We start from the raw sequence: 13134 nt of genomic DNA on the forward strand, positions 1-13134 counted from the left end.
TGATGTAAGCTCCATTGGAGCTTGTAGGCCTAGGATCATCTTCATCAATGGATTCCTTTGCTTCTTGGAAGATGAATTGCAGCGGAATGGAGAAGGAAGAGAGAGAGGAGACGCCACTTCAAGGAGAAGATGAGTCTAGAAGAAGCTCACCACCATAGGAGGCCATGGATAAGAGCTTGGAGGAAGAAGGAGATGAATGAAGGGAGAAGGAGAGAAGAGCACGAAATTTTGTGCTCTAAAAGAGCTCTGAAATCTGAAGTTAATATTCAAATGATCAAAGTTTTAAAAAATGCACACACATGACCTCTATTTATAGCCTAAGTGTCACACAAAATTGGAGGGAAATTCAAATTTCACTTGAATTTGAAATTGAATTTGTGGAGCCAAACTTTGGAGCCAAAATTTCACTAATTATGATTAGTGAATTTTAGTTATGGTTCAGCCCACATCAATTCCAAGATTCTCCACTAAGTGTGCTTAGGTGTCATGAGGCATGAAAAGCATGAAGGACATGCACAAAGTGTGACTATATGATGTGGCAATGGGGTGTAGTAAGAAAATGCTCACCTCCTCCTCTAAAATTTAATTGGATTGGGCTTCTACCAATTCAATTAAATTTATTTCCAACCACACACATCAATTATCCACTTAGTGCATGTGAAATTACAAAACTACCCCTAATACAAAAACTAGTATAGGTGCCCTAAAATACAAGGGCTGAAAAAATCCTATATTTCAAGGGTACCCTACCTACAATATGGAGCCCTAAATACAAGGACCAAATATAATGACATCCTAGTCTAATATGTACAAAGATAATTGGACCCAACCTTGGCCCATGGGCTCAGAAATCTACCCTGAGGTTCATGAGAACCCTAGGGCCTTCTTCAGCAATTCTAGCCCAATCTTCTTGGAGCCTCTTGCTCATGATTCTAGTGACTGGTCCATTCCTAGGGAGGATTGCATCATCCCCTTCCCCTTGAAGAGGATTTGACCTCAAATTTGTTAGTTCCTCCTCCTCAATATAAGCTCCACTTGCAAAAGGAATTAAATCAGAAATGTTAAAAGTGGTGCTGACTCCATTCTCTTCTGGGAGGTCCAACCTATAGGCATTGTTATTGATCCTCTCCAAAACCTGAAAAGGTCCATCCCCTCTAAGGCTAAGCTTGGATTTCCTTTTAGTAGGGAATCTATCCTTCCTAAGATGGTGCCAAACCCAGTCACCCTCATTAAGAACTAGCTTTTTTCTTCCTCTATTGCCTTTAGTTGAATACACCTTTGTTTGGTTCTCTATTTGGTTCTTAACCCTCTCATGCAACTTCTTTACAAATTCTGACCTAGATTCCCCTTCTTTATGTATAAAAGAAGTGTCCAGTGGGAGGGGAATGAGGTCTAACGGTGTTAGGGGATTGAACCCATAGACAACCTCAAAAAGGGACTGCTTGGTGGTTCTATGAACCCCCCTGTTGTAGGCAAATTCTACATGAGGAAGATACTCATCCCAAGACTTATAGTTGCCTTTCAGAAGAGCCCTTAAAAGGGTGGATAAAGACCTATTCACTACCTCTATTTGCCCATCAATTTGTGGATGACAAGTGGTAGAGAAAAGAAGTTTAGTTCCTAGCTTAGCCCATAAGGTTTTCCAGAAGTGGCTAAGGAACTTAGCATCTCTATCTGACACAATGGTCCTAGGCAAACCATGGAGTCTCACAACTTCCTTGAAAAAGAGTTTTGAGATGTGGGAAGCATCATCCACCTTGTGGCATGGTATAAAGTGTGCCATCTTGCAAAACCTATCCACCACTACAAAGATAGAGTCTACACCTCTTTGGGTTCTAGGAAGCCCAAGGACAAAGTCCATACCAATGTCTACCCAAGGTGCAGATGGGATGGGTAAGGGTGTCTATAGCCCATGAGGCATCACCCTAGACTTGGCTTGTAAACAAGCCACACACCTAGTGCAATGCTTATGGACATCTTTCTTCATATGGGGCCAATAAAACTTTTCTTTGAGTAAGACAAGGATCTTGTCTATCCCAAAGTGGCCCATGAGCCCACCCTCATGGCTCTCTTTGACAAGTAATTTCCTAATGGATCCTTGGGGTATGCAAAGCTTTCCCTCTTTGAACAAATACCCCTCAGCCAAATAGAATCCAACTTGGGCCTTTTTCCCACAACTCTCGTAAATGGGAGAGAAATGTTCATCTAAAGCATATAAGTCCCTAATATTATCAAATCCTAAAATTTGAGCTCCTAGGGAGCAAAACAATGTGTGTCTCCTAGAGAGGGCATCAGCTACCACATTTGTTTTTCCCTTTTTGAATTTGATAACATATGGAAATTGCTCCAGGTACTCTACCCATTTTGCATGCCTCTTGTTTAACTTGCTTTGCCCTCTAATGTACTTAAGTGATTGATGATCACTATGAATGACAAATTCCTTGGAAACAAGGTAATGTTCCCAAGTTTGGAGGGCTCTTATTAAGGCATAAAGCTCTTTATCATAGGTGGGGTAGTTGAGGGTGGCATATGAAGTTTTTCACTAAAATAAGCAATAGGGTGTCCACCTTGTAACAATACAGCTCCAACTCCCACTCAGAGGCATCACATTCTAGCTCAAGAGTTTTAGAAAAGTCAGAAGAGCTAGAACAGGTGCCTTAGTAAGCTTTTCTTTGAGCAAAGCAAAGGCTTGCTCTTGTTTTTCACCCCAGGTAAATGCCACATTCTTCTTCACCAGCTCATTGAGAGGTGATGCAATTGTAGAGAAATTAGGAACGAACCTTCTATAGAAGCTTGCTAACCCATGGATGCTCCTAATATCTCCCACACTTTTTGGGGTAGGCCATTCTTGGATGGCCTTGATTTTCTCAGGGTCCACTTGGACCATTTTTACCAACTACAAAACCTAAGAAAACTATATTATCTACACAAAAGGTACACTTCTCTATATTTGCATAGAGGGTGTTTTTCCTAAGGATTGAAAGAACTTGCCTAAGATGTCCTAAGTGATCATCTAGGCTCCTACTGTACACTAAAATATCATCAAAATAAACAACTACAAATCTACCTATGAAATCCCTTAAGACATGATGCATAAGCCTCATAAAGGTGCTTGGTGCATTAGTGAGCCCAAAAGGCATCACTAACCATTCATACAAACCAAACTTAGTCTTGAAAGCGGTTTTCCACTCATCACCCTTTTTCATCCTGATTTAGTGATAACCACTTTTAAGATCAATTTTTTAAAAGATATTGGCACCATGCAACTCATCAAGCAAATCATCAAGTCTAGGAATGGGGTGCCTATACTTATCGTGATGTTGTTGATGGCCCTGCAATCTGTACACATTCTCCACGTACCATCCTTTTTGGGCACCAACAACACCGGCACAGCACATGGGCTTAGGCTCTCTTGGACCCAGCCCTTCTACAACAATTCTTTAACCTGAGACTCTATCTCCTTAGTCTCCTGAGGGTTAGTCCTATAGGCTGGCCTATTAGGAAGGCTTGCTCCTGGGACTAAATCTATTTGGTGTTCTATTCCCCTTAAAGGAGGTAACCCTGGGGGTATCTCTTTGGGAAATATATCACCAAATTCATGTAAGAGTTCTTGGACCTTTGGGGGTAAGGTCTCAAATGTAGGAATTGTGGCAATGCTAAGGGATGTTTCCCTTGACTGGAGTGCTCTTTTAATATCACCTTTTGTTGCAAAATGATTTTCCTTCTTAACAATCTTCTTGGAGGAATCCTTTTCCTCTTTTTCCTTCCCCTTGGCCTTTGAAAACAAGGTCTTACTATCCTTCTTTTTCTTTTGTTTTTCTAGTTTTTCTTCCTCATTCCTCTTATCTTTCATAGTTAGTTGATCTTTGGCCACCTGTGAAGGTGTTTGAGGATGCAACACAAATTTAGTGCCAAGATGGGTGAGGGTAATCTCATTAGTTAGGCCATTGTAAATGATCTTCCTATCAAATTGCCACGGCCTTCCTAAAAGAATATGTCCTGCCTCCATGGGAACTATATCACAATTAACTTCATCCTTATATGTCTCAATGGAGAAAGGTACCTTCACTTGTTGGTTAACTATCATTTCCCCTTGCTCATTGAGCCATTGAAGTTTATAAGGTTTTGGGTGGGGAATGATAGTGAGGTTCAACATGGAAACTAATCTTGTGCTACAACAATTGCAACAAGATCCACTATCCACAATGAGAGAACAAGTTTTATCTAAAATTTTGCATCTTGTAAGAAAGATGTTCTCTCTTTGGGATTGAGATAGATCACAAGATTGACCTCCAAGGAGCCTTCTAACCATTAAGAGGTCACCTTCTTCATGGGGGTAGACTTCCTCACTAGACTCTTCACCCCTTACTTCATCTTCACTTCCACTAGAGGAAGGGCAAGAAGTAGTCTCCTCTTGACTACTATAAATGTCTTGACCCCTCATGATCATGGTTTTCTTTGTGGGGCATTGAGAGGCAATGTGACCTCTCCCAAGAAATTTGAAGCATTTAATATTGCTAGTCCTTTCTTGGGAACTAGTCTTAGGGTGTATTTCTCTATGGTCTTACCCTTATCTTCCTTAGGTTTTGAAGGTGCAGCCCCAAAATTCCATGGGCTTGGTCCTTCCTTGGATAAGAGTGAGAGCCATAAGATTTTGAAGAAGGCTTTCTTTTAAGTTGTTGCTCCACTCTTATACAAAGTTGGACTAGCTCATCTAGGTCCCTATATGGAAGGAGTTCAACCTTGTCCCTCACTTCCATATTAAGTCCACTAAGGAACCTAGCTATGCTTGTTCTTTCCTCTTCCCTAAGTCCAGTTCTTAAAAGGAGTAGTTCCATTAGTTGTCTATATTCTTCAACACTCAAACTCCCTTGTCTAAGCCTTTGGAGCATGTTCATAAACTCCCTTTCATAGTAGGAGGGAATGTGCCTCTTCCTAAGGGCACTCGTAAGATCATTCCAATACTCTACTGGAGGATCCCCATGAATCCTTCGTTCCCTAACAAGGGAAGTCCACCAATAGAGGGCATACCCTTGAAAGCTAAGGGTAGCCAACGGAACTTTTCTCTCTTCTCTAATATGATGGCAAGCAAAGAGTTGTTCAACCTTCATTTCCCAATCTAAGTAAGCCTCAACATTATCTTTTCCATGGAAATATGGGAGGCTAATGTTAACCTCTTGAGGTCTTCTATCCTTTTCTCTTCTTGGGAGTGATGTTTAGTATGTGAACTATGACGCCCTCTATAATAGTCGCTAAGTTCTTCACTTAAACTCTTGCAAGAGTCATGACTACTATAGGAGGCATGTTTTTCTCTTTTCATTTCTTTCATTATTTTTCTTCTTTCTTCCTCTCTTATTTTCTCTCTTTCATCTTGACTTATTTCTTCCACTCTTTTTTTACCTTTTTCTTTTCTCTCTTTTTTTCTTTCCACAACTTAAGGGATTTCAACTCATCTAATATCTTATACAAGGGGTCCTTAGGAGTAGAACCCTCACCATTAACACTAGATGAAGAATGAAGACTCATGTTGGTTCCTAAGTTATGGTTCTTTCTTGTTGGGGGTTTGAAAAAAAGGTAAAAGAAACTATGGTTGAAACTAGCCAAAATAAACACTAAAAGAGGTGTGAAAGATAAGGTAAAAACTAATTGGTAAAAGGCAAGCTATCTAGGCGGTTTGACAATGGAGGGTAAAGGAAATAAGCTATGAAAGTAAGCAAGAAATTAAAGTGCAAGAAATGCAAACTAGGCGGATCCTAAGAGTGTTTGGATGACCTCATTTAAGGTTCCCAACAAAACACTCACTATCCTAAGGGAAATTTGCCTAAAATTATTACACACAAATGGAAGTAGGGTGACCTATTGGAGGCTCCCAACTTACTTCCAATGAAAGGCCTTTTTGTTACAAAATTTGAAAGCAAAACAAATTGCCAATTACAAAATTACAAAAAAAAAAGTCCTCAATTGTGGTGGCTATTCTCTCTTTAGTATTTCACTCAATTTGGAGTGCTTCTTAGTCCAATAACTCTTAAGGTGGTTGCCCCTTGCTTCTTGACTCAAATTCTTCAAGATATGGCACCAATCCTCCTTTCCAATTCCCTATATGGCAACTCACAAGCAAGGAAACAAAGAGACAAGCAATAACCAAAGACAAAAAATGAAATGAGAGCTAAACCAATAGAGTTTTAACAAGACAAATTTCCAAGGATTATTCAACAATTAAAGCAATGAAAAGCACAAAAAAGCAAGCTAGGACTCAAAGAGAAACCTAGAATGGCTCTAGAGTAGTGTAGAAAAACTCTAAAAAAAAAAGACTCAAGAAACCTCTAGTTTTGGCACTTGTTTTCACAATAATTTTCAATTGAAATTTCAGAACTAGGATTGGTATAAAATAGGCACCAATTATAGAACAAATTTTGAGCCAAAACAACAAGCACACTTTCCTTTCACTTTTCTTTTTTTTTTTCTGGACACTGATTTTTCTGCCAACTTGTGAGATTTTTATTATTTTTTCCTTTAATCCAAATCGCTTGGTTCTTTTTTTATAATTTTGGTCCAGATGTCTAAACAATTCAGTAAAAGTTTCAGCTCAAAAAACGTAGTGACCAATTCCCAGTAATTTATACAAGTTTGTATGTTCAAGCTGCCAGCACCAGCGATTTCAGCCTAGAAATCAAGAGTAGTGTTTATGTTGCTTAAGGCTTGGATAGTTACAATTTGTGTTTGCTTATGCTCAATTATCTTGAATAACACAATTAAAGAGAGCTTAAGACTTATTTTGATTCACAAATCCAGCCACAACTCAGCACCACAACTCAACTTCATCATAGGCATCATGTAGGAAACTTAGAAAGCAAAAAAAAAGTTCAAGAACAAGACTACTTCTAGGAATTGATTTAGAACATGTTATGAACTAAATAACATGCATGAATTAGACTCAAAATTCAAAAGATAGGCTAAGAATGAGAAGAATACATGAACAAATGTATCTAGAATTCAATAAAAAAATAAAAATTCAACACAAACTTAGAGCATAATGTGACAATTACTATGACTAAACATGACTCTAAGACAACATGGATTAAGTGATTTACACTTAGATTTTTGTGTTTTTTTTTTCTAATCAATATTTTGGAACAAAATTTAGATCTAAAGGTTCAGCACAAGAATATTATGAATGAAAATTGATAGAACCTAAAATCAACACAAAAACAAGATTCAAGAGTAGATCTACAAAATTTGAACCATAGAAATGCAAGAACAAGTGTAGATCTAAGATTTAATCGGTTTATTTTTTTTGAATCTACTCTAAACAGCACAAAACCACAAGACAATGGAGGATATACATGGAGAATAAGATGAAAAACAAGGAATTAAAGAGAATTCACCGAACAAAAAGATAGAGGAAGCAAAAGAACATCACCTAGATGAAGATGCTCTTGATACCACATGATGCAAGCTCCATTGGAGCTTGTAGGCCTAGGATCTTCTTCATCAATGGATTCCTTTGCTTCTTGGAAGATAAATGGCAGCGGAATGGAGAAGGAAGAGAGAGAGGAGACGCCACTTCAAGGAGAAGATGAGTCTAGAAGAAGCTCACCATCATAGGAGGCCATGGATAAGAGCTTGGAGGAAGAAGGAGATGAATGAAGGGAGAGGGAGAGAAGAGCACGAAATTTTTTGCTCAAAAGGAGCTCTGAAATCTGAAGTTAATATTCAAATGATCAAAGTTCAAAAAAATACACACACATGACCTCTATTTATAGCCTAAGTGTCACACAAAATTGGAGGGAAATTCAAATTTCACTTGAATTTGAAATTGAATTTGTGGAGCCAAACTTTGGAGCCAAAATTTCACTAATTATGATTAGTGAATTTTAGTTATGGTTCAGCCCACTAATCCAAGATCAATTACAAGATTCTCCACTAAGTGTGCTTAGGTGTCATGAGACATGAAAAGCATGAAGGACATGCACAAAGTGTGACTATATGATGTGGCAATGGGGTGTAGTAAGCAAATGCTCACCTCCCCCTCTAAAATTTAATTGGATTGGGCTTCTACCAATTCAATTAAATTTATTTCCAACCACACACATCAAATATCCACTTAGTGCATGTGAAATTACAAAACTACCCCTAATACAAAAACTAGTCTAGGTGCCCAAAAATACAAGGGCTGAAAAATCCTATATTTCTAGGGTACCCTACCTACAATATGGAGCCCTATATACAAGGACCAAATATAATGACATCCTAGTCTAATATGTACAAAGATAATTGGACCCAACCTTGGCCCATGGGCTCAGAAATCTACCCTAAGGTTCATGAGAACCCTAGGGCCTTCTTCAGCAGCTCTAGCCCAATCTTCTTGGAGCCTCTTGCTCATGGTTCTAGTGATAGCCTTTGTCTAAGAGAATGAAGAAAATTCAGATTTGTTGAGATTTATCAATTGGCCAAATGCTTTGCCATAAGTGTCAAGTATGGCCTTCAAATTTTCTACTTCCATGTCTTAAATCCTACAAAACAAAAAACAATTTTTTTTTAGCAAAACCCATTTTGGCCATGACTGCTAGGAGGTAGTACCTCTAGACTCCATCAAAGACATTATTGATGTCAATCTTAAAGGCTAGTTCACCCATTTTGCCTCTTGTCTTGCATTTTATGTGATGTTTGATTTCATATGCATCATAACGTTGTCAAGGATTGAACATTCTTCAATAAAATTTTATTGGGCGGGGGAGATGCATTTTGGAAGGAGGAGTTTGAGGCGATTGGCACGGGTTTTGGATATAATTTTGTAGATCACATTGCATAGGGAGATGGGTTTGTAGTCTTTCATGGTTTTTGGTATGAGGGCTATAGAGGTTTCGTTTATTTGTTTGGGTAGATGGCCAGTTTCTAGTCAGTGATTTACATAGGAAAAATCTCAGGTCCACAGAAGTGCCAAAATTGTTTATAGGCTAAAATATGTTTTTCGTCCCTATAAGCATCTAAACATTCGGAATTCATCCTTGCAAAATTTTTTAGTATTTTTTTTGTCCTTGCAAAATGTAAATGTGTGACATTTTAGCTTAGAGTTGGATTCAAAAGATCCAATCCTTCGTGTCAATGTCAGCGGGTCGACATGTCAAGTTCTAGTTGACATGTGGCAAGGACCTGATATTAACACGAAGGATTAGATATCCTAAATCCAACTCCAAGTCAAAATATCAAATATTTTCATTTTGTAAGGATGAAAAACATACTCAAAATTTTGTAGAGATAGATTTCAAACATTTCGATATTTATAGGGATGAAAAACATATTTTAGCCTTATTTATAAAAAGCAGGATTGAGGCCATCTAGTCCATGTTATTTATTAGAATCCATCTCAAAAAGGGTTGCTTTGAATTCCAATATAGAGAAGGTGTGAATGTATGTATACATGATTTTGATGATGTCAAAGAAGAATCTAACAAAGCTGCTTCAAAAGATAAGCATTTGCTTCAAGAATAATTCAAGATTGCTTCAACAAACAAAGCCTTGTTTCAAGATTCACTAAAGACCAAGCCTTGCCTTAAAACAAAGTGCTTTCAAGACATGCAAGGCTCTGGTAATCGATTACCAGGAAGTGTAATCGATTACCAGAAGACAGGGTTGAGAAATAGCTATTGAAAAAGGTTTTGATTTGAATTTTCAACATGTAATCGATTACCATATATGTTTGTAATCGATTACCAGCAACGAAACTTTGGAAATTCAAATTCAAAAGTCATAACCCTTCAAATTATAATTGTGTAATCGATTACACAAACATTGTAATCGATTACCAGTGGAAAGTTTTCAGAAAATCTGCCAACAGTCACATCTTTTCATTAGATTTGTGAATGGCCATCAAAGGCCTATAAATAGGTGACTTGGACACGAATTTTATGAGAGAGTTTTGATTGATCAAAATGTTTTATCCTCTCAAAAGATTGAGAGATTTTTTGCTTGGCAAAAATGTCTTATCCTCTCAAAAGACAATGAGAGAGATTCCAAAAGAACTTCATTGTCAAATGCTCTCTCAAAAGAAATTATTGGCCAAACACTTGCAAAATCTATAAGGATTCTTACATGATCTTCATTGTAATATTCTTCTCTTGAAGAGAGAATTCTTCTTCCATTCTTATTATTCAATGAGATTGGCTAAGAGACTGTGAGTCTCTTGTTGTAAAGCATCTGAACACAAGGGATGGGTTGTCCCTGCGTGGTTCAGACTTTGTAAAGGATTTTACAAAGATAGTGGAAATCTCAACTGGGTTGCTTGAGTACTGGATGTAGGCACGGGAAGTGGCCGAACCAGTATAAAATTGTGTTTGCATTCTCTCTTCCCTTATCTTATTTATTTTGTTGCAATCAATTGTGTCTTGCATGTTTAAAGAACATTGTTAAATTGATAACAGAAGTAAAATCAACAACATCATTACAATAAATATTTTCAAAGTAGTGTTTTGCAACATTGCTAATTTGTTTGTGGTTGTTAAAAAGATTACCATTGCCACTCGTAATGGTTGAGATAGTATTCATCTTTTTCCTGGTTGTGGCAAAAAAGTGAAAAAAAAAATCTAGAGTTAATATCACCATGTTTTAGCCAATGAACCTTTGCTCTTTGCTTCCGATGCGCCTCCTCTTAAGCAATTAAATTTCTATGCTTTTCACACATAGCTTCATGTTGCTGGACAAAATTCTCATCATTGAATTCACAAATCCATTCAAGTTCCTTACGACATTTTTCAATTTCTTCCTTGTACTCATTTCAAAGATCTTTTCCCCATTGGTGCATCTCTTTCGTACAACTTCTTATCTTGGAGATAAGATCAGAATTTGGGGGAGCATTCCAACCATGCTCAATGAGTGTGGAAAGATCCGAGTTCTCAAAATGGAAGCGCTTTCTGAAAGTTTTGTTTAAGCAACCGTTACGAGTAGTCAGACTTGGTGGAAATGGCATTAACGAGGCAAAAGTTTGGGAACTTATCAAACCATTCAATATTTGTTGGAGCGCTATCAATTGTTTCCTCAACACCATTTGGCTTGCCTTTTCTTCTAGTCCAAGTGTATTTGTAGCCTTCCATTGGATCATCATGAAGGTTACAATCTGAGACAACCTCTTTGAAACCTTGTATAAGCCAGTTTGGCTAGTCATGGATACCACAATTATCATCTTGTGAAAAGATGTCGTTGAAGTAACCAAAGATGCACTAGGGGGGAGGAGAAAGGCTTGAAATGTGCCTTAGAATGTCCTAAGAATCTCACCTTTTGTGTCTGTCTTGGATACCATAGATACCTATGAGATGCTAAGTTGGTTCTCCAATCTTATGGATTTCAGTGTTAATAAAATTTGTAGAGAAGCTTTTGATATTACATAGGGTTGCCTCTAGAGGATAGCAAGGCCACCACTTCTGCCTCTAGGGTTAACAAAACAACCATCAAAGAGGATGAGGTTTTTTTGTTTCCTCAATGTGGTGGGGAACTAGAGTTTCAAAAAAGAAAATTATGTCTAAATGGTGGGTTCTAACAAGGTCATGGATGGACTGAATTGCACTCGGGCTACTTAGACCCCAACAATTCCAACTGAGGAAACTCATTGGCCCTAACAGACCTTTTTGCCAGGGCCCGCTATTAAAAAGGTGTTTTGTTTGAGAGGTTGGGATGGTTGTGGGGTTAAGGTATGGATATAAATGCTTAAGTGTATGGTGTTGTAGGGTTTGGATGGGTGAGGTCAACATGTTTAGATTGGGGGATGTGGCTAAGGAGAGAGATAGTGGTGTGGTAGATGGGATAGGGGTATTAACGTGGGCATTTAGTGGCTAGTTGTTGTCATTGATGACATTTTCAAACCTTATCTTTTTGTTTGCAACATTTAATGCAATAATTGGATCATCTTCCGTAATCGTTACTTCAAAATGATTTATTGGTTGCGTTTTAAATGATTGAGTAACTAATTTAGGAACAATCAGTTTCGGATTCTTGTAGACACCCATCGAATACTCCATATCTTTATTACTCTCCTTATTATTGACACTAAAGTCATCTATCCCACCATAGTTAATGTTGTTGTCTCCCTGCACAATGGACTTGGTAGCCATAAATGTTGCCATAAAGCCCTGATTGTCTTGCTCGTTATCACGAAACCAATGTCCTCCTCCTATTCTTGCAACGTTTCTAACATCTGCCTTGATGTTAGAACTCCATTGTCAGGTTCCTTCATCCTCGGTAATAGATAAAATCTTTTCACACAACTCATTTGTATGTCCAATGAGACCACATAGGTAGCAAAAAGTTCTTAGGCATTAATACTTTAAGCCCACTTCTACTAGCTCACCTCTAGCTCTCTTGATTTTCCTTACCCTTTGAAGCAAAAAAACGAACATCAATTAGAATCCTAATTTGGATTAAGAGTTTCCAGACGTTGCTACTATTTTTGGTGTCATACTCACAGAATTTACCCAAGGATTTTTCAATGCTTTCTCCTACTGCATTTGACATGAAGCCTATGGGTAGGTTATGGACTTGCACCCAAAAAGGTACACAAAAAAGTGGCATGTTGTTTGGTAATTATCCTTTTTTGATGACGCTTAGGATGAGGGTGTGCTTATCGAAGCTCCAAGGTCTTCCTTTGATGATCCTCTGTATGCCAACCTGATGGTAGAAACAAAAAAGAAAGCAGTTCCATTCCATCTCTGTGATGATGAGACCTCTAATTGGCCTTCATATGCTAGACAACCTTTCTTACATGATATGAAAACATATGGTTTTGTTTGTTAAGAATATTCCAACAAGGCTTAGGGAAAAATCAACTTGATCCTTTTTTACGACTACAAAAGGAATCTCAACTTCAACATCTTCTCCATGTGATAGGGGTAGGGTCATAGTTATAAAAATAGGTTCAGCCCAACCAGTCAAATCAGTTCAATCAAGGCCCGATGCCTGAAAAAGATGGTGGAACTCACAAACCAAGAGGGGGGTGAATTGGTTTCTAAATCAAAATAGACTTTTAAAAACTAGAGTAAAAAAACTTTTTTTCATGGATCATATCACAAACTTTTGATAAACCAATATTTAATCAATCACCCTTACACAAAATCCTTTGTTAAAGTTCTTTCTTCAAAAAGATAT

This window comes from Glycine max, chromosome 11 (assembly GCF_000004515.6).
Source record: "Glycine max cultivar Williams 82 chromosome 11, Glycine_max_v4.0, whole genome shotgun sequence".
NCBI lineage: Eukaryota > Viridiplantae > Streptophyta > Magnoliopsida > Fabales > Fabaceae > Glycine > Glycine max.